We start from the raw sequence: 25,639 nt of genomic DNA on the forward strand, positions 1-25,639 counted from the left end.
CACTGCAGTGTTGGAGCAGAGCCCTGGAGTGAGCACATCTCCTGCAGCGCCCAGGCCAGTGGGCCGGTGTGTCACTCTTGTCCTCGCAAGGAGGTTCTGTTCCCTCCCCAGAAACCTTCCCAGGGGTTGGGAATCTTGCATTCTTTTGGCTACCCAACATTTCGTTGAGTGCCTATAGCACAGGTAGCACAGAGAGTGCATGGAAGTCTTTCAGAAATTCTTTCTTTGGGCTCACTGAAGTGCTAAGAAATGGTATCTGATGAAAGCTGAGCAAAGCTCCAAAGCAAATTTCAAAACAATGGATAAGATTTTAACTAACGTGAGCGCTTGCATCTCCCCTGTGTATAGCCACAGGTGTCTCAACACCAACGGATGGATTTAGTGATACCTGTGACCTCCTTAAGAAGGGAGCCTTAAACTTTTCCACAATATTATCGGCTTCAACCATCAAAGCAAGAAGAAAGCAGTCACGCTCTTGCGCTGGAGCAGCACGTTTCTAGAAGGCATGAGGTAACATCAGAAGTGTCCTCCCCAGTATGGACATTCTAATATGGTTTGTGCTTGTTCGCTAGAGCATAGGTTACAAACACAACGGCGCCAGCAGCCAGTGGTGGCTGTGGCTCCCTTTGGGCTGGCATTCGGCACAGCACAGCCGGGGTCCCTCTCACCTCCGGCAAGGCAGGGCTGGTGGGACCTGCCCTGCTGCCCCCTGCCCCTGCTCTGGGCGTGGGTGGAACGACCATGTTGAGACAGCTGAAATACAGCTTTACTTCTCTGGCTCACTCAAACTTAGTGCAATTTCAGCTTTGATTGTAGCTGGCAGCAATTATTTCCCCAAACCGTACTGTTGCATCCCACTGGTTTTTAAGGCTGAGCCTCTGACCTAACGCTTTGGGCAGGGCAGATGGCACGGAGGCTGCTGCTGATTTCAGTGGTGTAAAGTCAGGCTCTTCCTTCAGTCTCTCCTGACTTCTGTGAAAAAATGCTTTATACGCTTAAATAATGCCCTGGAGGGTGTGAGATATGTTTGTGTGTGGTCCTCTGGCTGTGGTGCAGTGTTTCCCAGGGGAGGCAGGGGCAAGCCCAGCTGAACCTGCTCAGGGCCAAACCCTGCTTTGCTGGGAGGAGAGGGAGGGAGCACACAGGTGATGCTGAGCTCATGTGGGGCTTATAAAGAAGGAAGCCAAAGCAGCAAGCTGCTGTGGTGAGCTCAAAAAGAGTTCTTACTGAAATGTAGTAGGTAAATGGGTGTTATTTAAGGTTATGCGGGTGTACTTTAAGGAAGGAAAGTGGATGGAAGCTGAGCTCATTGACACTTGCTCTGGTGTAAGTGCTCCAACAGGAGGGTTGTGATGGGTGAGTGAGCAAACCTGCCCCTACAACGTGCTCTGAAGCTTTTTTTCTGACTGTTACTTTCATGTCATCAACCTGTGCTGCTAGTGACTTTCTTCATGCTTCTGAGAGCTGCTATGTGGACTCAGCAGATGCAGCAGACTTGATATTTGTGTGTTATGGCTTATGTTGTCCCTTCTGTACTATGGCAAACTGTGTTTGCAGAAGAAAACTTTTTGGTATTTTTTTCTGCCTAAGCATCGCTTTTCTGGTTTCTTACTAATTGAAAAAGGGATTTGTGCTTGAAGCTTTCTCCATGGATGAATCCAAGCTACATGCTCTCTGGACAACTGCCAAGGTATTTATCGGTTTCTTGTTGAAGCTCTGGCTGGGTTTCCTTTTTGATATTCCAGTGGAGCAAATAATATTTGTAATTCTTTTTCAGTCCAGCAAAGTGTATCAGTAGCACACTCTTGCAGGTTTTCCTTGCTGGTGCAAACAGTTCTTGGTTCTCTGTGGAGTCAATGTGGGCCCAGGATAGGTTCCCTGTGGTGCTTTTAAAATGCCTCATTGCAAATATCTGTTATGTGACTGCGATGTCCTGCTGGGTCTCTGTTGGAGTGTAGTTTTGCAAGCTTTTGCTTGGAAGGCTGTGGCAGGTGATGGAGTACTCCTTCCCATCCGCTTGTTCTTAACCCGGTGGCACGTCTCTGGTCGTGAGCTGTGCTTGGAGTTCATCTGGCTGAAAAATAAGCTGTGAAAGCAGTGGTCACTTTTAAATCCTCACCTTTAATCTGTTGCCCAGCTCAGTTCAGCATGCATCTGAAGGAACAGCCGGGGAGCCACGTGCGGGGGGCTGGGGGTGTGTGGCAGGAGGGGTGTGGAGGTAGAAGCTGTTTCAAAGCAAGGCTGCCAGCGAGGGAAACTCAGAAGTTGTAGCTTAGCTGAACTGGATTTAGCTCAAAACATATGGAAAGTAAAGTAGGATTTTTTTATTTCTGCTTCTGAACCTTTGGAGCGCATAGGCACTTGACACATAATAGCGATGGAGCAAGAGGAGACTCTAGGCTTGCTGGAGGATTGGCAGCCACATCCCCCACGCTGCGGGCATTAGCACTGTGCTTGCAGCAGGGCAGACTGGATAGCCTTCCTCCTGGGGTCCCTGCACTGCTCTTCCTCTGAATCTGAGTCTTGAGATGTGTGAGTGTTAGCTTCTGGGGACCCTCCCGATCAAACCTTTTGTGTATTTTAATATATTGTTTTTAATATCTCCTTTTCCTTGATGATACTATTTCCATTGAACCCAAAGGCAATGGTACCAGTCTACAGATTTCTAGGAGCTGACTTTTGCTTTTCAAAGTAGCCGTCTTCTGCCAATCTGCAACAATACCATTTCCAGTAGGTCCTGGAAAGCTTCAGTTCTGTCTTGTGACCTTCTTTCCCATTGCACAGCCCTTAGTACTTGTCATTGTTTGTCTTGGAGCGTGCAATGTATTGTGGCACACCAAGGGGCTGGGGTTCCTGTGTTGCAATGTACTATTTCTTTTGGATATGTGAAGATTTTAGCTGTAAATGTGGGTATATGGGATATTTGTGAAACCAGCTACTGAAGGTCCAATTTCAGGGACAGATATGCTGGATTTTCTGAAGATCCTTAGACACTTAACCTATGGCTACCCTCTAACTATTTCAAATTTTTGACTTGGATTGCCCGCCTCTTATCCTGCAGCAGAGTCATGAACTCACACTGCTGCGGTTTTTTATGTTGTCTCAGTGTTTGGATGCAAGCTGCCTCTGGAGGATGGAAAAATTTGCCAGTAGATGAGAGCTTTGTGTGAAACCGCTTTCAGGGAGGTCTGGGCTATTTAACAGTGGTGCCCTGTGTAGCACATCCTCACCTTTGCTGGGTGCCAGATGCAGAAGGCCTTTCTGTGGAGGCAGGGAGAGCCTGTGCTGCTGTTCTGCATGGGGACCCCAGCAGGGAGAACTTTGTTCCCTGGAGAATTACTGTCCAGATTCAGGATGTCTGGATGTATCTCCAATTCCCATTGCAAATTCACTTTGACAGTCTCTGTTGCCACCCAAATCACCCAATGAATCAGCATTTGCTTGCTCTGGTATTTGCCTGGTGAAGCACATTTTCTTTAGCAAGTCAGCAAGCAGCACTGGTTATGATGGATGGGGGCATAAACGTAACAGTCCGTGTGCGCTGACACTTACTCAATGGCAGCCCAGCTGAACAAATCCCCCGAATGGGCAGTCATTCTCATCAGCACAATCCAGTCGTGCTGTCAGATAACATGTCCTCAAGATCACCCAGATAGCCGTCACCTTGGCAGTAAGTTTGCTGAGGATCAGAGCCCTCACTGTTTCTGAAGTTAGCTTGGTGTGTTTTTGTCGCAGTTGCTGGTGAGTGAGGATTTCCATAAATTTGCCTGGAAGGTGTTTTGGTCTTACTTGCCATGAAGCACGGTATCATCACTTGCTTGGCAAATCCTACCTGGCAATAGCATGATGATAAATGCAGTGCTTCTGATGGAAAACTGTCTGAATGGTCCTGCATTGTTATTGTCCCTTTAAACTGAATAAGGTTTTTCTTTTAATGACTGCATAAAAAGAAATGTGGATAAACATACCTGGTTTGGGGGACAGCTGGAGCTGGCTGAGCTGAAATACTCGGGGTTTCTCTGTCACAAGTGCTGTGTGATTGCTTGGAGCATCTGGAGCTTCTGTTGTATCAGAGACTGGGCAACGTATTGAGGCGTTGCTCTGTTGTAGCTGTACAAAGTCGTTACCATTTGTTACTTCACTAAAGAGGTTTTCAGTGGGAAAGCTGGATTCAGCTCTCTGTTTGGCTTAATTCACGTGGGTAGGTATCCTGTGGGCTGGAGACACGCATGCTGGTGGCTGCAGCCTGAGAGCTGTGCAGCACCCAGCACTGCCTGCAGCTGCGGGACCTGCTGTCACTTCCCAATATCCCATTAAGTGTGCTTAGTCCCCTGGGGCTGCTGGTGCAAAACATAAATGTGTCATCTTGTACATAATTAAAATAAGGTTGAAAGTGTTTAAATATAGGTTTTAATGAGGGGGGAAAAAATAACCCACTTATACCTAAGGTGTTTGTTTTTTTCTTTTCTTCAAGTATTTAAGGACAGTAGATGATGCCTCTGTTCATGAGATTGGATAACTCGGGGGCCTTCAGAGGGCAGTCAGGTATTAGAAATAACTTATTCCCTATGGTACAAGCAGTGATAGGAAACTTAAGGTGACAGTGGTTCTTCAGGAGCTCAGGGTCTTTAAATAAGAGTATTGATGAACTTCAATAAAGTGTGAGTGTGCCTAGCAAGAGCTAGGACCGTTAATGCTCTTTACTCTGTGCCTGTCACTTACCTTGAACCTGGCCTCAGCCGATATATGCTCTTTACAATAAATAAGCCAAATGATTATGCACGCAATTAATGTACCAAGACTTACTGCTATATGTAATCCAGGATGATCTTAATACTGTACTAAAATGCAGACTTTGGAATGTAGGTGCCATATCTACAATTGTGTAAAAGAAAACATTGGTGTAGGATGTCTAACACAAGATGAAGTGCTGGATGCTGTAGCTCATCTTTGAGTTCTTGTACTTACTCAACATGTTTCAGACAAGTTGGTTCTCAACTTTTTTTAATACAGAAAATTTCCCTTAATGATTTTCTTAAGTTATTCAGTGGATATGGACATCAAAGATTATTTCAACATATGCAAACATGTTTTGTGTAGCAAATACACTTTGGCTAGGACTAGTCCGTTTAGCAAAACATTTGAGTACCAGATCCTGTGTTTACACATTTTCTCTGCTTTTTTGATGCCTACAAGTTTTTCTGTAAGGGCACCTGTGTCTGCAGCCTCGGTCCACACTGATGGAAACCCCTGTGGAATTCGGAGAAATAGATCCTTTTGTAAGGGCCTGAGGCACAGAAAAACGGGAAGGATTTGTGGCATACAGAGCCATCATACGTCCTGCTAAATTCAGAGTTTGCAGTTGTGAACCTAGCTAGGAGATGCAAAATAATTCCACTGTGAGATGTAATATATCTGCACGGAGTGCTGGGGCTCTAACTCCCGAGTGGCCTATGCGAGCTGCTTCCGAGAGATCATGTATTAGAGGAAACGCTGCTGCCTCCTCTGCAGTGCAATGTGGTCGTCAGCCTTTCTGCCTATGGACTGTGTGCTCCAGAGTCCTGCGGCCCTGAAAGCAAGAAAGAATAAGCTAATATCCTTTAATCCCTTTTACCTTAAACCCCCAAATCCTTCTTTAATGTTCAAGTAACAATTATTGAAAATGTTGTTTCCATTCCGACATCCTTAATAAACATGGGTCAGGGAGATGCAATAGAGGGTGAATATGGGATTTGTAAGCAGGACTCTCCCTGCCTCAGTTGTACCTAAGGACTGAGCTTTTATTTCAGATGGCTTTTGTCTTATTCTGTAAAGAAGCACTCTTAAATCATTACAGTCCTTGTCACTGTTGAAGGATCTCTGAGCCAGGAATGGCAAAATATAAAATGAGACAAAATAGAGTACATTCTGAAAATGTGCCTGTTGTATGTTTTTTAATTTAAAAAGGTGGATGACATACATCACTTGAAATGCTTTCACTAGATCTGCATACTGCTGAGTGCTGAGATGGGGGGATTTTTTATTTCTAACTTCTATTTTGTAACCTGTTTAGTTTTGGATGGTTTTTACTACAAATAACTTGGTAGAACAAGCCAGCTGCATGATAACCGTAAGCTGGAGTGCAGCGGCGCAGAGCCAGCGCAGGCAGTGTAGTTCTGACCACAAGTGCGGGTGAAGTCAGAGGAACCGAAGTGTCACTATCAAGTCAGAATTAACGTTCCAGTTAACTGAAAATAAGAAAACCGGTCTCAAAATTCGTTACAGCAGTAAAGCCGTACACCTGTGGGTGGCATCATTTGCCTTCTTTTCACTACACTGTGCAGGGCAAGAAAACAATTGCAGAAGTGCAGAAGCAAGTGTTGCTACAAATGGAAATGAATGATGCATAGAGGTTCAGCTTCTGACAAATTTCTTTCTTCACAACATGAGGATTTTGCAGATAGAGAGCAGTCATAACCAGTCTTTTTACTTCAGCTTCTGCTTGGTTATTAAAAACCGCGTGAGCGAGTATGGCTTTCTGGTGTGTGCTCGCGAAAGCTACTTGCACTGGCAATAGGCAGTGAAATACCTGTATCAATATAGGAATATAGTTAGGTGTCTTTAAAACCTACCTACATCTAAAATAGATCCTGAAGTTTGTTATCCAAGCTGCGTTCCTGTGATTTAATACCTCTAAGCCACAGACTTTCCTCTCCAGCCTTCTCACCCCCCTGCTGCTGTGGGTGCCTGGTTAGCAGAGCCCCTCTCCCCCTCCCACCGCTGTGGTGGGTGTCCCTGGGATGTGCTTCCCACCTTGTGTTATGTAGGTGCACAGTCATAACATGCTTGCAAAGGGTAAATACCTCTTTGTCTCTTAGCTGACATTTCCCACTCTCTGACCCACATTCAAGAGAAGATCTAGGTTTCTCTGACACCTTCTCAAAGGCATCTAGCTGCCACCTCTGGCCCCAGGTAGCCAGGCAGATTAACCTCTGTGCTCACCCTGTTGCTGCTTTACTACAGCAATGTGGACAAAAGCCTGTCTGTTAGGTCAAAACATTGCTCCTGACTGAGGCTTTTCTGTAGATGCTTTTACTTGGCCAATGTCTAAACCTTGCTGATTCCTGCTGCAAAACACTACTTTTGCATGTTCATATACATAAACCAGGCCTGAAAGGCAGCTTTAGTTGTGTCCTGCTTCAGTTACTGTAGCAACTGTTTTTCTCATCTTGGTAACTGGTCTTCCTTGCTTGTAGCTGTTGGGAAGCCTCTGGGAAGGTTGTTCCCTTAGCCTGTCCCCTTGACCATGTCACCAGCTCTTTGTGTTCCTTTGCTGCTCCCCTTTTCCAGTGCATCAGGAACAAGCAGGCTGTTTGTATCTGCAGAGCTGCCCCCGGCCTTTTGTCTCCTCTTCCCCACTGTCCTTTCATTTACTCTTGAGCTTTTGCCTGGCCCCCGCCAAACCCCTTCGTAGCGAAGCTACTGTACACTAAGGGATGTGCCTCGAAGGTTTGCTGGTGCTCAGCAGGAACTCTTTACAGCAAAACCCACCTCCCCACCTTTTGCCTGATTCCTCCATCAAAGTTTTCTTACGGTGCTCGGCAATGGGTGGGCAGCTGATGTGCTGGGGCTTCCCTGCCCCATGGACCTGTGCGCATCACTCCCTGCCCCGCTGGGTTATGGTGTTCCACAGCAGGTCTTAGTACTTGTCTCACTGGGCTGTTTTTATGTTCTCTGTCACTTTGAAGAATGGGGCTCTGGTTCAGATGTAAGGTTTCCAGGCGCTGCGGTGGCACAGCTAATGAACTGTGGGTGTGTATGTCTGATGCTGGGGGTAGATGGCAGCTTTCGTTCCACTGATATGTTCCTTAACACACTGCTGTGGCCAAAGCGTGCTCCGGGCTCTGTGTGTGTGACCTACTGATTTCAGTGATAGCAGGGGATTGTTAGCAAGAACATTGCAGCCTTGTTCTGTAATTTCACTATCAAGGCAATACATAGTGCGGTGAGATAGTAAGAGTAGTAGATGGGTTTTAGTTCTGTTTACAGAGTGACTGCATGTAAGAGTACAAGTTGGTGCTGCTGACAAAAGGCATAATCTTTTTTTTAATATTGGGTTGTTTGTGAAAAGGAATGTGATTTCACCTCTTTCGTTGATATTAAACAAGGAAAAAATGTATAGGTTCTTTTGCCAGCGATTAAAATTAACATTTACTTTTATTTTTTTGGCAAACTATTATTTTTTTAAGTTGATCTTCAGATCTTGGATTGGTATTTAAGAGGGAGAATGGAGAATTCTGACAGTGCTATAGATTCTAACAGGGATATTGCAAGCTTTCACTCTGATAAGCTGCAAAAGATGGCAATCTCAGCAAAAAATACTCAGCTTTTCTACTTCCCCCTCCCCCTTAAATGCTTAAAGCTGCATTCAACTCTTTTATTACTATAATAGGATGATGTTAAATTCTGATGCAGAGACTATTGAAATCTGTGATTATTTCCAGTGGCCACAAGGGTCTTTTGAAATACTCTTACAGTGAGGATTTGTTCTGTCTAGCTTTAGACACTTACTGAGGTGCTTGAACTGGGAGTGCACTTAATCTGTGCTCCCCTGTAGAGAGTCAGGTGGTTGGTTTCAGTGGGCAATTGATGTCCTGTGTGGGCTGAATTGCCTTCTGGAGACACCTCTCTCTGACTGTCTTCAGTGGTTATGTGCTTTAGGTCCCTGAAGTTAGTTGGATGAACATGAAACTGCGGTGTGAAATACCCAGCCTGACAACACTAGGTACCACCGCGTACTGCGCCAAGTAGTTACACATCTAACCCATAAAGGTTTTCAAAGCAATGAAGGTTCTGCTGGCATAGATGCTTCAAAGTAGGCTTGGTGTGGGTATGGATGTTGTAGGCTTCCTCACACCTTCTTGCCTACAGGTTTTATTCCACATTTGAGATGAAGCTGTTGGGAAGTCTCCACCCACTTGTACCTCTCAGTTCAGACCCTTTCTTTTAATACCCAGATCTCCAGCAACTGGCATGAGCCTTGTGATTATCTTGAGGAAGGGGAAAAAATTAGATTGTCTTAATATGTTAACTTTATTTTTTTGGTGTCTGAACACACAGTTTTGCGTTCCCGTGGTAACTGTGTAGGCTTTCTGGTACAGCACCGTTACTTCTCTCCACCACCCAGAAAGAGCAATGCCTCACACCGAGAAGCATTGGATCTCAATGGCTAGGGAAATTTGATCTTGAATGTCTCATATTTGTGGTGCCTTCTGAGCCTGAAATACCTTCTGCTTTGGAGGAGGTAAACAAAGGCTGTATTACAGCTTCCCTACAGATGTTTTGAAAAACTGGTTTTTTTTTTTCCTACATTCAAGGTTGGAAAAAAATTAGCTCTGAAGTATAAATCAAAGTCTTAACCTCCCAGCCTTAGGAAAGACAGATACCGAAATAAAAGAAACTCAATGAAATGAAGGATTGTAAGAGGCTCAGAGGTCTGTCTTTCCTGCTATCAAACGTTCTTTACTCCTATGACTCCTACATGGATTCTGTACTCCTTCGTTTTTCCTCATTGCTTCAATGCTTCATATCTTTCCTTAAGTCTCTCCCCCTCAGGCTTGGGCTCAATTTGTCACTGTCCCTGCTTTGTCTTCACAGCAATGATTTCTCATTTTGATTTATTTAGTATGTTATAAACCTTTGCATTAGAACAAAATAATGAAGTAACTGCAAGGTGGTGATAAATCAGGTTATTTTTCTTCAGGGGCCTGATTTTCATCTTGGTAAACTGACATTGCTTCCTGGCGATGAACGCTGCCAATGCTGGCTTCTACTTTCCAGCTCTGACGGTGCAGTGCTTGAGGGATGCTAGGCGAAGCCATCCCACCGCGGAACAGCTCTGTGCTCCACACAAGCTCGGGTCTGTTGCAGCGCTGGCTCCAGAGCACAGGGGGATCCCCACAAACCCTCAGCAGAAACCTCAAGTCACTTGGCACCATGAAGGTGCTGCGAGTTCCTTTTCTGGAACTTACACCTGGGGCATGGGTAGTCTTCAAATGGAACAGCCAATGGTACTGGCAGCAAAACAACAATGTGATTTCACATCCTAGACACACCCTGAAGCAAATCCCTGTGATCCATGGGAAGCCCACCGGCACGTGCACAAGGCTTGGGGACAGAAGCCCTGGGGCTGCCGGTCTCTGCCTGGAGCACGCTCGCTGTGCATGCTCTGCTGTCCCTTTCCTGGGTGAAATTTAATGGCCAAGTGTCCGTGATGTTAATGATTGAATCATTTCTGCTGCAGCACTTTTAAATGTTATTTTATGACTTTCCAGCTGGATAGCTCCAGTACCAGTGGGGTGCAATATATCAAGCACATCAGGAGTCTCCTACGTTACTGCTTCAGACCCAGTGAAGCCATATATCTCCGTGGTTATTGAACTTCCCAGTTGAGACCTCAGAGGTAAAAGGGCTAGACTGCTACGATGCTGCATGATGTAAATAGCTTAATAAGCTGCAGAAGATGCAAGCTTTAAGTAGCTAACGAAAGAGCAATGTCCCCTTGCAGCACAGAAGGGCCTCTCCTCTTGAGCCCACCGGGTGGTGGCTGATCCCCAGAACCGCACCGTGAGTGACACCACATGGACAGAGCTGGCTGCCTCTGGCACCTTAGTCTCAACCACAGCAAGGGATTATCCTGCAAAAGCAGATTTTTAACTAGTCCTGTCTTCTGTTCTAAGACTAACTTAGCATCTTTGGGACTACAGCAAACCTGCACGGGTTGTGTTTTCTTCTGAGTCCGCTGGGACTTGTCAGGGCATAAGGCACTCGGGAGGATGTGTAAGATGGAGAGGCTAAAACCAGCTAGGTGAGCCTGGGGCGGTCCCAGAGTGATTGAAATAACTCCCTTGTCTTAAAGATCATTTTCATCAAAACATTCAAGTAAACACACTTAGAACATTGAGCCTCTGCACATAAAATCAGATAGCAAGTATCTTAAATATTTATTCCAATTTTATTTTATGATTTGCATTCTAAGAGCAAATAAAACAATATTTTAGACCAAAATAAAAAAAAAAATTAAAGAAAATATCAGCAGCGCTGCATTGCAGTGATGGGGGCATGGATTTCCCACAGGGTAGCCTGATTCCTGGCTCTGGTTTTGTCCCAAGTTTTGTTGCAGAATGCTGGCCAACTCTCTCCCTTTTATACTTTCCTTTCTGTCTTATCTGCGCAAGATCTTGAGAGCAAAGTGTAGCGTCGGTTATGTTAGGCACTGGATGACTCTCTGTTCTCTGGGGATCCCAGAGGCTGTTTAAAAAAAAAAAAAGTTACCAGATAGAAAATGAAATTAATTATTTATGGAACCATGTCACAAGAAAAGACAGGAAGGAGGGGGAAAATATTTCCCTAAATTTATTTTTGATCTCAAAATGATCCATGGGGGTGAGATTTACTTTTGTGCTGATGCTAACCTTAAGTCATAGGCACTGTTAAGTCTCCAGTATAGAGTTTACAAGTAGAGATTACAAGGAGTGTTGCAATCTGGTCGTGGCTCATTAATCCAAACGTTCGGAGCCGCTGAGTTGTGTCACCGATGCTGGCCTCTTACAGCAGCTGGAGTGGCAGCACGGCATGGCTGGTGCTCAAACGAGTGCGCTGCCCTTCGCCTTTGAGTGTAACTGTTTTGGTTATCCCTTCCTCCACCATCTTCTGTGCTCACAGGTCTTCGTGGCCATCTGTCTTCGTGGTCCCTTGGGCTTTCCTGTTCCTGTGTCTCAGTCCATGGGAATATGGTTACCTTCCTCACCTTTAGAGGCAGGCAGAGTGGCGCGCTGCTGCTAAGCGTGTTCTTTGTCACTGGTGTTGCCTTAGACTTTTGACTCATTGTGGCTCTTTAACGTTTTGTGATGTGACAATCTTATGTGAAATGCGTTTGTGTCACTAATACTGACTGACTTATTTTTGGCATTGAGGGGCTAAGTGACAAAATTTCACCTGTGACTTCCACTTGGGGGAACTACTAGCAGAGGTATTTTATCTTTATTCATTCTTTCACCAAAAGCAAAACCTGCATTTGATGCACAAATTTAAGATTCAATTATGTGATTTAATTATGTGCTATAACACTCCCAGATGAAGGTACAATGGCTTATTTGTAGCAGGATGGGACAAAAAGCAAAGAAATTCTTCTAAAGGACAGTTTCTTTGCCAGGAAGTTTCCTAGAAGGGATAATTTCCTTCTTGATGAAGTGACTTTATCAATTGCTAAAGCACAGATTGAATTCTTAGGTAGTTACTTTATACTAGATGAAGATCTGGTGTCTGAGTGGCAATGAATGTCAAGAGCATGTATCTGGCACAGATATAGCTTTTTTAGGATAAAGTAGCTTTTAAAATCCCTTCTGAAAACAGTGAGACTGCAGAGTTTGCACACGTGGTTTAAACAGAGGAGAAATAAGTAATCCCATCTGGCAGGAGGCTGAGCACATACTGTTCATCAGAACATTTTATCTACTCCAAGAGATTGGAGTTGCACATTCTCAAGCATCTCACATCCTAAGGTCAGGAGAAGATGAATGCAATTTTTATTTTTCAGAAAGTTCTGTTCTTTATGATCTAACCTTTTCCTGTCCTGCTGCAGTGTTACCAGGCAGCATTTCAGTGGATGTGAACCTCATTTTTACATCCTTCTTCCCTACTGCTGACTGTTGAGGCCACAGCACTGGTTGCAATTCATGCGCACGTCATATATGTCTTGACGGCTGTAGTAGCACAGGTGCTCAGCTCAGTTTGCAGAGTGTGCAAAGCTGTCTCTGAAATCCAAAACAAACCTGCAGACTAACAAACAGAAGAGTGAAACATAATAAATATGGCTATTTTCTGTCTGGCATGTAATGCAATAGCAAACCTGTCTCCACATAAAGGTGATTTTTGGACTAGCAGAACTTGAAGATGGCCAAGGGGAAAAAAAAGAGACAGGGAGGAAGCAATCTCTGCAAGTCCTAGCCCAAGGAAAGCCTGAGAAAATGAGATATAAATAAAGATGTAACTTGTAACAAATAGTCTGTGCATGTTCAGTGCCCTGACCCTCACAGGTGTGGAAAGTTGGGCAGGGCTATGTACAGGGCAGGTACTGACTGAGTTGCTCATTCCTGTCAAAGATTTCTGCTCTCCCAAAATCCTGATGGGTTGTGAGTGCTCCTGTTATATTGGAACACTTAAATGAGCTTCTCTCAGCTGCTGTTTTCATACACAGTGTAATTAAACATCTCTTCTATTTGTGAAATGACTGTGCTAAAGGAGAAACAAGAGTGTCTTTCATAAGATCTTCATTTGATGTTGACTATCAATCCTTCCCATAAGAATATTGCCCTTAACATCCAGTGCCACAGATGTAGCGGGTGCTGCAAACGAAGAGCCCTGCTTGCACAGGGGTGCCCCAGAAGGGGCCACCGTGCTGCTGGGCTGTCACTCCCAAGTAATCCTCACTGATATCAGCATCTACCACAGTATGAAAACTTAAAAATACATGACCAAAGGGTTGAAATCCAACCTTTTACTGCATATTTGAAGAGTGAAGTGCCATTAAGGGGGGAATTGCTGTGAAGAGAAAGGCTACAAACTAACTCATATATGCTGTTTTTTAAATCTTCTGTAAGAAAAAAAAAATCCGATTGTAATAAGCACAGTAATGTTAAAACTTGTTTGATAGGTATATAGGAGCCCTCAGCTTTATCTGTACCCAATGGACTATACTAGGGTTGATCAAAGTGCTGTGTGGTGGATGTGGTACCAAGCTAACTTACGAGCTACCCCCGGCATTTGGTAAACTGGTGTTGTAGGATCCACCTGAATGATATTTTTCTCAGACAGGTGGTGTCACTAGAGTCAGTGTGCTGCTGGAATCCATAAATCTGATTTCCACATAACCCCCAGCACCAGCAATCGCTAAGGCTGGTGCTGGTCTCCAGCCGTGGTCACGTTAACAATCGATAAAGCCCTGGGCTGCTGTAGGAGTGAGGTGTCAAGGTGAAATATCTAACTTTAGGACTGCTCCTTCTGTGTCTAATGGTATTGCATCCTCCAAACTTCCAAGGTTAATGGAGTCTGGGCCTGGCCTCCTGAAAAGATGTAATTGGGGCAACTTACTAACACCAGATTTTCTTCACAGGCATAAGAACATAAATCCCCATCATCTAAAAGTTATCTGTAGTATCCCAATCAGGATTATTTGCCTTGCCACATCCAAATATTGGTGTGAGGCTGATACCATGAGAGGAACACAAAATTACTAAATCACAAAATAGCTGCATACTATTGCAGTTCAATTTGTACAGTAACCTGTAAACATCTACAGTCTGTATTTCATTCTGGTTTCTTCTGGAGTTAAATCTGGTCACTTCTAGTGTTGACACATCACTTGTGGAGAAGTGTACTCAAGTTTGGTGCAGCAGGTTCAGAGCAGGACGTAGGGTTTGGTACCGATAAATCATTCGCATTGTGGTAATGCTACTGCTGAAGGAGCCACTTGGGGATGGAAGTGTGTCCTGGTTTTTGCTGGGATAGAGTTAATTTTCTTCTTAGTAGCTAGTATAGTGTTGTGTTTTGGATTTAGGATGAGAATAGTGTTGCCAACACACCAATGTTTTAGTTGTGCTGAGCAGTGCTTACACTAAGTCAAGGGCTTTTCAGCTTCTCGTGCTGCTTGGCCAGCGAGCAGGCTGGGGGGCACGCAAGCTGGGAGGGGGCACAGTGGGGACAGCGGACCCCAGCTGGCCAAGGGGATATTCCAGACCGTATGGCATCGTGCTCAGCGTATAAACAAGGGGGAAAGCTGGTCTCTGCATGTTTTCCCCTAATTTTTCTAGCATGGAACTGAGTATTATGTCAGTGCTTTATAAATGATCCTGTTTACACTGTTTGCTTCTGTAAAGGTGATGTCAGTGCTGTTTACTAAATAATTTTACCTTCTCCTAGAGACAGTAAAACACTGAGGGGGAAAAAAAGTGAACACAAACCACTTTTCAACTTGTTTAATGCTTTCAAGAAAGGCTTAAGAGTTGCCACGACCTGGCAAGATTTTTATCTTAAGGAAATGTTCTTTCTTTCTTTTGAATGATTATTCCCTGTAAACGGTGGGTAATAGTAAATCTCAATTTATCCTTCTACCCCAAAATGAGGACAGCAGAAGAAACATGCAAATACTTGGCTATGAAGAATTTTAGATATCTGAACAGGTAGTATCTTTGTTGGTTGAAAGCTCTGTCATTTAGCGAATAAGGAATACCACTCCAATGACTAGGTGCTTTCCCCTGAGGCCTCAGTGTTTACAGGTAACGCATCTTCACATAAGCAACCGCTGGGGCTGTAGGAGTGGGGTGGGTGGGTGTGTTGTGGCTGCTGCCTTGGCCATGGAGATCGATTGAGCTGGAGGTTAGAAGAGGTAAAAGGAAAAGGCAATAAATATCTGATTGCATTAGTGGAGGGATGAAGGGGGGGATGTGTAACTAGAACGGAGCACTGATATTGGGATTCCAAATTCCTATCCCTGGGTCAGTCCTCCTGCCTTTGCTTGAATGTTGGATTTAACTAACTCATGTAGCTTAAAATTGTGTCAGAAGACTACTATGGACAATCATTGAGGAAGGGGAATCATTGAGGTTTTAGAATAATAGAGACTTTCTTTTGCTTTTCTATATAATCTGAAAAAAACTCTCAAGCTCAAAAAACATTGCTCCTGACATCATCTACTAATATGAGGTACATACACACCTTGAACCTGGTCTGCACAGTCTGCATCATTACAGCCTTACACCTGCTGCTGCTGCTGTTATTGCAGTTGGGACAGGGTGGCTGCACAAACATTTGTCGTGCCTTTCACTCAGTCTTCTGGATGTAGAATACTTTGAGGCTTTCTAACACAAGTCAAATAATTCAGTCTGAAGGGAGCCACTCTGTTTCCTACAGAAACTGAAAAATTCTGATTTTGACAGAATTGCCTATGGCAGTTGTTTTCAGAAGCGGTGGAGAAAGTCATAAAGCTGATTGCATGATCCTTCTTTTCCAGAATTCTCATGATAAATAAAATGAACATGCTGTTTTATCAAGCCAGCATCTTCCAAATCCCACTGGGAGCGGTTACATAGACAAAACCCCCAACCAACCCCCCTAACTCCTATAAATAAATGGGATTTAATCCATACTTTATTATTGTTTTTGCATGTGGCATTTCTGAAGTATTAGACTTTCATCTCGCTTTCTGTAACAAGATCTGACAGGACTGTAGCATTCTCACTTTTACCCTGAATAAAAAGCATGTATCTAGATAAAAATCTAAAAATGTGATTTGTATTTTGTATTTCATTTACTCAGTGTTTACAACATTAGGAGGTTAGTGTCATCTATCCATCTATAAAAGCAGATGGAATTGCTATTAGGCATTTGGTGTGTCTATTAACAGATTTAATTTGACAGTATACTTCTGAGTGGAAATTCAAATTATGAAATCTTAAATTCAGATGATCGTGCAAAGCCTCAGTTTTGCCAGCCACCACCTGTTGAGCAAAGACTACAGATCTTTGACTTTTTCAAAGAAGTCAAAAGCTTTTACATCTGTCTAGAAGTCAGAAAAGCATCGGGAGCTCAGCTCTCAAAGGCCTTAAAGAAGCTCAAGCCTCTGCATTTTGACATAATCATGCCAAACAAAGCCTGTGCTCAACTTTTTTTAAGTGGGAATTCCAAAACCAAGATTATTTGTATTTATCTTCATAAGAAAAATGTATGGTAAGGACTGCCCAGACTTGCCAGCTGAAAACAATGGCGACTGTGTGGGGATGAAAGTTGATTTCTGGGTGTTAGCTAGCTGCAGAAGATGTAGATCTTCAGGTGCTTTGAGCAAGGCTGGGGAAAAGGTGCCATTCCAACAGTTTCCAGGGGGCTCAGGCTTATTGCACTTGGCCTACCATATGTTTAATTAGGCTATATACTTCAGTAGGTGACAATCTCTATAGAAAGGCATACAAAAGACTGATACTTGCAAATTAAAGCGCTGTAAGTAATATAGATTAGATGCCATAATATGCAGATGTAGCATGCCTGTTACTTGTTTTTCTGCCTTGCAGTAAAGGGGAGGGAGTGGTGGAAAAAAACACTTTCAAATTACTGAATAAAATGTACAACACAGATAATGAAGTTCTGAGAACCTTCCACTTCCCCCCCCCCCCCCCCCCCCCCATTAATGCAAGCTATTTGCAATAACTATTGTCTGCTCCAAGCTTAGGAGTTCCATAGTTTGCCTGTTACAATGTGGTAAGTAGACGCACCTGCCAATATGTAAACGCTGCATTAAGAATCTGTTTTTTATTCTCAAGTCCCATGCATGTGGAGTTGTGGATATCAAATCCAGACTTCAGTTTCACAAGATAACGTGTCACATTGAGTGACCTTGAAAGCAGAGCTGTCATAGACATCTACGTACTGCGGCGTCTATCATGAAGAGCCAGATTACCGTGAAATTTCAGCAAAGACCCACATGAGATGGGTTAAGAGTGTTTTTCATTAAACCTAAAATCCTCTGTTTAAAGTGAACCACCATCAGTTTCAGCTAGAAGGTTGCACTAGGATTGGCGTTGAATTGTTTTAGTTTCCTTGTGTTCCTGTGCTCTGCTTCTGCTGTTTGGAAGCTGACCTGTGTCTGGGCAATCCTGCTGTCCCTACAGGCAGGGCAGGGCCGGTGGCCTGGAGCAGGGTAACTCTATGAAGAGTAAGGATGGGAAATTTGTCTACAAATGGTCTTTAAGAGAAAGAAAAGCATTGAGGTGTTGTGGGAAGGACAACAATAACATTGCCTGGACTACTGGTGGGTCTGGTAGGCAGAGCCCCACTGCTACGTGCGCAGTCGAGGCTGGAAGCTCAAATAGTGGTCAGAGGAGCGGTCAGGCTGGCACTTAAAATCAGTATTTTCCTTTTGATATTTGATGATCTGTAAGGCTAGTGAGAGCTCTTCACAAACCTTGTAGGGTAGTATAGTTGAACGTGGAAAATGATGCCAGTGCGTGACCGCAGCAGGCAATGGGCTGCCTCTTCCTTGCTGGCTGCCAGGCAGTCGGGGGCAATGGGACAGATTCCAGGAAAGGGAAAGGAAGAAACCTCTCTTCTACAGTTTCAGCTTTCAAAAAGTGCTTGTTCAGAAACAAGGCTATAGATATTTGCCAAAAAAGAAGTTAATTTTTGCAAAGCTTCCTGTGATGTGGAAAGCAGAACCAGGAAAGCTGGCTAAGCGTCAGCAAATCATGCACAGCATTCAGTTGGATGCAGCAGAGAGATGCTGAGATGATTGCTTTGCAGATTGACTGCACTAATAGGTTCTGGAAGAGGTATGAGCAATACAAAGTGAATTTGAACCTCAAGTAAGCGAATGTTTACGGAAGTGTCTGCAACTCCACAAATGAGCAGTGCTAAAACTTGAGAAACAGGGAATATGTTTATAGAAGTGTATAAACTATGGAAAAACACAAAGCAGCAATTTTTATTTACTTGTACTTTATAAATTTGACCCCTCTATACCTGGATTTTCTGATCCTTACGCATCCCCTTCTCCCAGTTAAACATTGCCATCCAAATGAACCAACCAGTGGCTCAGTTGTGGAGGAATTATTATGAGTACCATGGGACTTCAACTGCTCCATATATTGTTATGAAACTTTGAATAGTAGATCACTGCAATGATAAAGACTCTGTAAGAAGTCATATAATAAGCACAGCTTTCAATTATTTACCATACTAGTAAAAAATCTTTTAAAATGTCACTAGAACTAGCTATAAAAGTTTGTGGCACTAATTTAATGATGTGATAAAATCTGTAATACATATTTTGGGTTGTAAAGGAAGAATTGATTATGGACAGATTTTGTGCAGGACATTTTTTATCATATGCTGGACTCGGACCTGTAGATCTTGTACTGAATTGTGAGAATCAGGACTTCAGCACAGTGTTAACATTTATAATTTTTAATGTGGCAAATGCAGTATAGTAGATAGGCGTTGCTGTGCCTATGGAGTTATGCTTTCACTGAAAAAAACCCTGCTGCATCTTAAGTAGAAAAGTACAATCTTGAAACATAGAACTAGTTCCTGGGCTTGATTATCTCTATGTCAGAGAGAGGTGGTTGCCATGGGGGTAAGGCAAGCCTCCTTTTGTCCAATGGCTTGGTAATGACATTGGACTTTCATCCCATGACTCAGAACTCAGTAAACAGCACAGTGACTGCAGGCGGTCTCCTCCTGTCTTCCAGACCCTGTTATGACCTTCTGAGAAAGGATGGCAGTAGGTCATAGCTCCAAAAAGACACCTACTAGTCCCAGGATCTCTTTCTACCAGTGACCTCTTAGCTAGAACCTGGGCATCATGGTCTCCTGGGGGTCTGTGGAGGCCTGTGGGTTTGAGGAAGCTGCAGGGTACGCCGAGCTCAGAGACAACTTGTGCTGCTTCTGTTGTGTACGGAGGTGGGGGGGGCTGAGCAGTTCGCACCCCAGCTCTGGTCACAGACCTGAACTGTGGGGGCTTTCCTGGCAGCTGGAGTTTGTTAGAGCTGATTTGCAGTGTGACTGTAGTGCAAAGGAGTCTCAGAGATTCCTCTCCCAATGTAGTTTTGTAATTGTTTCATAATCATAAAAAAAATCTGTTCTGAAATGTGTTTAGTAGCGTCCAAGGATTTACGTCCTGAACATTTCATAGAACAATGGAGTGAAGATCTATCTTTCAGGTTGCAAATTAGTATATGGCAAGATGATACAGGATTTCTTTGTTTGCATCCATTTGATCTACAACTTGAATGATATTTTGTAATGTATAGCCACAATACAACTCTGAAAACAACTCGTGCTAGCTGTGGTCATGTCTTGAGATGCTGTGTAACTGAAAGGATAATTAGGGCTAAAATTTTAGTGCAAGATAAATGTTGCAATAATGTCACTTTGTACTTGTAGATCAGCTTTCATCTTAGAGGCTTCCAGCTTGCTTGAGAGCTATGCTCACAAATAAATGTGGCCATTGTTGTGCTGCGACCAGGCAGTCAGGTTCACAGTTGCTGTCTCTTCTTTATGTAAATTGAGATTTAAATGTAAATTTCTGTAAATGTAAGACCAATCTCTGTTTTATTATGTAAATGTTTTGGTTAATGAATTATGATACATATTTAAATATGATAAAATATCTACATATTTGCTTGCTGTCACAATGATACTTATCTCTTGATATGTATGTGTTTTCTTTTAAAAAAGAATCAAGTACTTAATGAGCAACAGCATAGTCCATTGACTTCTGGTAAATCTTGTGCATCTGGTAAATCTGAGTCAGCTGGAAGAGAGATTTGTCTAACCCAGGAAGAAGTAGGCAGTTCTGGGATGCTGTTCACTTCCTTAGGAAGGCATTTGACACAGGTCAGATAATGCTGGAAATATGCTGGGTTCCTTCAGTTGGCCATAGAGTCAGAAGGCAACTGAGTGAGAAAGCTTAAAATAAATCCCACAAGTATAATCCTACTAGATACTTCAATGTATCAATATATATAACTGTATGTTTTAAAGATAAATGGGCTACTACTGTGAGTGCAAATTCTATGAACACTTTAAATACTGTGAACTTTACTCATGTGAGCAGTTCTGCAGGAGTGAATATACTTCCTTACCACCTTATGTATTTGTCTTTTGTACACGTGAGCTGCTTGGCATGGTTTGATTGGTTCTACACCACGTTTCATGTGGCTCAGGACAGAAGGCAGAACCATTTCATAGCAAAGACCAGCATTCGTTTGTTGAGAATAGAAACAGATACTCAACAGCTGTAATCCACCTGCGTTTTCGGTAACGGAGGGCCTCTCATTTTCATATCCTGACAGTGACTGCGACTTGGTATATAACTGTACAGTTCCCAGACAGATATTTGTTCATACTTAGCTGTATTTCTTCTACCACAGTATTCTTATATGTCAAGCTCAGCCTTTAGGGACACACAAAACCATTTTTTTTCTCATCCAGTTCTCATATAGAAAATGAGAGGATCTATTAGTTGCACTTTACCATGCCACTGTGTCTCATGAACAGTAGAAAGCATATGAGCAAATCGGGTGGGCCTGGCATTTTGGTTGGGGTCTGAACACTGCGCAGGAGATGAGACCTAGAGGTAGGATTTTATTCCCGACTGTATTTGACATATAGAGTTGGCTGTCCTCCACAGCTACTACTAACATGCCTGTTTCTTGGAAATGTTCCTGTTCAGCTTGTTCTGAGTGACTGAGGAGATGGACTGCAAAGTAGATTTTTATTTCAAACATTTGAAGTGTTTATCCTTGGTCACATTTCAGAGTAGACAACAAGTGTAACGGAATTTCAGAGCATGGTGCCAATAAAATAGGCAGCAAGGCAGCAGACGAAAGCAAAGTTTTAGGTTGATATGGATCTTTGGGGTGTTGTTTCCCAACAACTAGCACTCTGGGAGCCCTCTCTACCCCTTAGCAATCAGCCATTTCATTACTGGCATTTAAAGGTCTACTAAGTGCGCTACCCTTATCTGTGGAAGATGCTGCTATGTGATGAATTCTACAGCTAATTTCTGATGTATTTATCAGTTAGTTTGCTTGTCTGTCCTGAAAAAGGGAAAATGCTGCTGAGAGCTCTTGTGTTCCTGCCTGGTGCAAGAACAGCTGCTTCTTGCTGATTTCCCTGTGATGCTTTGACCTTTTAAGGTGGTGGGACACTTAATATACAATATATTTATGAAAAACTTCCACATTTTTATTTATAGATCTAGGAGTCAAGAAAAAAATAATTGATTTTCTAGGGCAGGCCAGAGATACTAAAGGCTTCCAGACAGCATTAATCAAGGTTAACAACTTTTTCTGCGCCTGTGACTCTGAGCTGCATTTGTCAGTATAGCTCCACGGAGAGCAGCAAAAGCCTGTTGGTTTGCACTAAGAAGTTCGAGTTACTTCACCAAGGAAGTTACTCTGGTTTCTGTGTAACCAAAATGTGAACTAACAATACCTGCAGTACTAGTATTGAGCATGGATGTCAAAAGCAACCAGTTCTTTTTTAGAAGAGTTATTACAGTATTGATAAAGAGTCCTACTTAAAGTAATTGCTTTTAAATAACCCTTTGTCCTGTTTAAAAAGTAAACAGGATTTTTGCCAGAATTTTTTTGCCAGGTTTCACTCTGAAAAATCAAAACAACAACAAAAAAATAAACACCATCCACTCCAATACCTCTTGGATGAGCTAGGTACTGACAAGTGTAACCAAACTGTATCAGAAACAAATGTTTCGGCTCCTGCTTCTAGTAGTAAGCACATTTGGAGAAATATCTAGAAGGGCTTAAAGGGGGACTCTTCATTTTAAAGGCTGCAAGCATGTCTAAATACACACAGCACTATTGGTATATAGACACTCCCCATCTTCCCCCTTTTTCCTACACCTTGGTCGTAGCCTTTCATTTACATTACCCAATAATATGCCTGCACAGAGCTGGGTAGCCGGTTATCATGTGGCACCAGCCCCAGAGCAAAGCATGCTCTGTTCAGTGCTGACAGAAGCAACAGCAGGATGGTTGGTCAAGTGCTTGACTGGGTCCCAGGCAAAGCGATGTACATGTTATGGGAGAAGCCTTATGGAGGACCCACTTGCTGCACTGCAGAGGATGCCCAGTCAGGGATGCTCCGCTAGGGATCACATTGCTTTTCTTTTTCTGGCTGGCCACAGGCAAGTTTTCCCTTTTGTTTTTTGTATTTCCTCAAAGTGATGTTGATGTGAGCTATGAGTTATAGACTCTGCAAGTAAATCTTTGTGCGTGTGAACCAGCTTCATTCTTTGTGCAAAACACATTGCTGCATTGATTACAGTTCACATCATCAAGAACTGGTGTGTGTGGCTTTATACAAAGAAACAAATGTCAACTGTAGCTTTTGATTCCTTCTTCAGCTCTTTGACAATATTACTTGTCAAGAGTTAAAGAGTCATTATCATTCAATAAACCCCAGTTTAAACTAGGCCTTTGCTCTACTACTATGCATATCCGTAAGCTAGAGAAAACCTCCATCGGAGATGGAATAAGATTCTAGGGAAGCAACTGCCAAACAGGAGACAAAGGCTGCCCCTGAGTGGTGTCATGAAAATTTGAAGAGGTTTCTATGCTTGAAACTCTGTTGTGGTACAGTTGTTTGCAATAAATTATAATAACCTCCTCCTTTATTCATCACAAGCAACAATTGGTTTGCTCTTGGCCATAAGTAAGTCCTGGTTCAGGAAGTGACTTCCTTAATTTTTTCACAATGAAGTATGTAAGATACATACCATATGAGAGGCCAAAATAAACCCCCCTTCAATAGAAATATGTGTGATACCATATTGCAGAAAGAATGCATAGACACATTCCAGAAACAATAGATACGTAGCCTTAGAGTCCAGATGGCTTATATATTATTTAAAAAAGTGCTTGTTTAACTGAGTTTCCCATTTAAATAAATGCTAGAGAGAGCAGTATCAATATATACATGTCCTCTCTCTTTAATTTTTCTATTACCTAAACACTGGTTTAAATAGTGTAGCTATTATGGAAAACAGAGCCTGAGTTTTATAATAAGACTGCAGCAAGTGCTTTGTTCTACAGCAGGGAACTACAGCAAATTGGGCATGCAAAAAAGGCCTCTGAAGGTGAAAATACAATGGAGCTGTTTTCACTTTTCATCTTTAACCTTGGCAGGAGCCGTTGGCTTTGGAATCTTTTGAAGCACTGTGGGACAGTTCTTGTTCATTCTAGCTCTTAAATTTTCACAATACTGGGGAAGTAAAATGAAAAAGAAAAATGAACACAGAAGAAGCCTAAAAGGGGTTACAAATGGATCACAGGCCAATTCCCTCTTCAGAAGAGCACCTCTAGCGTGTCTAAACTGGAAGCTAAGTTGATTAATGAATGTAGAACCATTTCTTACTAAATCTGTACCTAGATGAGCATTTATTTCAAACACTCTGGGCTTAATTCTTCCTTATATAAAGCCAATTTAGGACACTTTGGTCCTACCGCAGGTCATTTATGTGCAATTTAAGTCTTTAGACTAGAGCAAGCCTAAGAGAAAAGTCTTTCAATAGGGAATAAAAGGAACTGTATTTTAAAATATGAAATGGCTGTATTTCTGATGTGCACTCTAAGTCAAAATGAAATTGCACATGTGCCAAATACTGAGCTGTGATTTGAAGGATGCTAGTAGAGAAAGCAAAGAGGAAAACTTGTTCCTCCTTTTACAAGTAAGTGATTGGGAACAATATCCATCCGTGCCCTGTGCCTGTCTGTCCATACCGTGGTTTGAGCTCTATTTAGATGATATTGCAGTTCAGAATCCAGACTGGAATGTAAGTAGAATTAGCCTTGTACTGGCTGGCCTGGCGTATATAGCGTAGAGGAATTCTTCCATCAGAAATAGTATAAATCAGATGAGGACCATCCTTTCTTACAAGAGTATTCCCATTTGGGGCCTGAATCTCTCCAGCTCTTAAGTCTTCAGTGCTGATTTGAGTGAAGAGAGCAGGAGGAAACAAGCGAGGAGAAGGGCCAAAGTATGGCTATATTACAAGAGAAAGGGATACTTGAAACATTATTGATTGTATGCATGAGGGAGAAAGGTTAATATTCCCTCAGTTTTTTCTGTGTAGGCTCACAGTGCCTGAAGTAAGCCTTTTTCAGGCAGATCAGGGATAAAGGAGGGGTACTGAAGTTTAAATGTAATTTCTTACTGTGAATCTGGAAAAGTTTTAAATATATAGTTCTAATTTTGACCTGGCTACTTGTGGAATATAGTTATTCCTGTCTATGTTCTGTATTATTCCTAAGCAGTTAAATACAAAGTATCCAAATAAATATAACTACCTCCTCCACCGTAAATCATGCAAAACTGCACATGCCGGCTGGTACAGTGTGGCCAGAAGCTGAGGCTTTCATTTGCTCTTATCACAATCATATATATCACTGACTTTCACTCTTCAAATTCTCTTGAAGGTCAAAGATGTACAATCTGAGCACATGTGAAATCTGAGATGCCATTGGTAGTAATGTTAAACATATTCTGAAGTAAGACATGTACTATCTATTTTTAGCTGTAATCTTGGCTGAGTGGCAGAGTTAATGCACTGGTTAGCATTTGAATAATACATGAGACTTGTACTATAAGAACGATAATTTAGCTATAATCTGATGCATGGAGTAATGAGTGGTAATTTTTTTCTGGAGATGCAGTAAGTCACTATGTACCTTAGTAAACAAGTGCAAATGGTTTGGCAAGCACATGGTAGTCATCATAGACTCATTCAGCCTCTTGTTGAGATCACAAGAGTGATGGTCGGGCTACACTTGTCCCAGTGCCTTGTGGAAGATTTGCAGCTGGCAAGAGGGACGAAGCATCTGTCAGTAGATAAAATGTGCTTATTTCAGAAAAGTAATTAAGAATATTTATTTCTGTGCTTTATGGAAGAACAGTTCTCCAGAGACAAACCTATTGTGTTTGTGGCAGATTCAGGTTTTACTAAAAATTGCTTGATTGCACAAATTTTGTTTCCCTGGCTATCAACCTTTCCCTCAGCAAAAGTAATGCCTTGCCCATATTAATTTCTCAC

This window comes from Falco punctatus, assembly GCF_963210335.1.
Source record: "Falco punctatus genome assembly, chromosome: 4".
NCBI lineage: Eukaryota > Metazoa > Chordata > Aves > Falconiformes > Falconidae > Falco > Falco punctatus.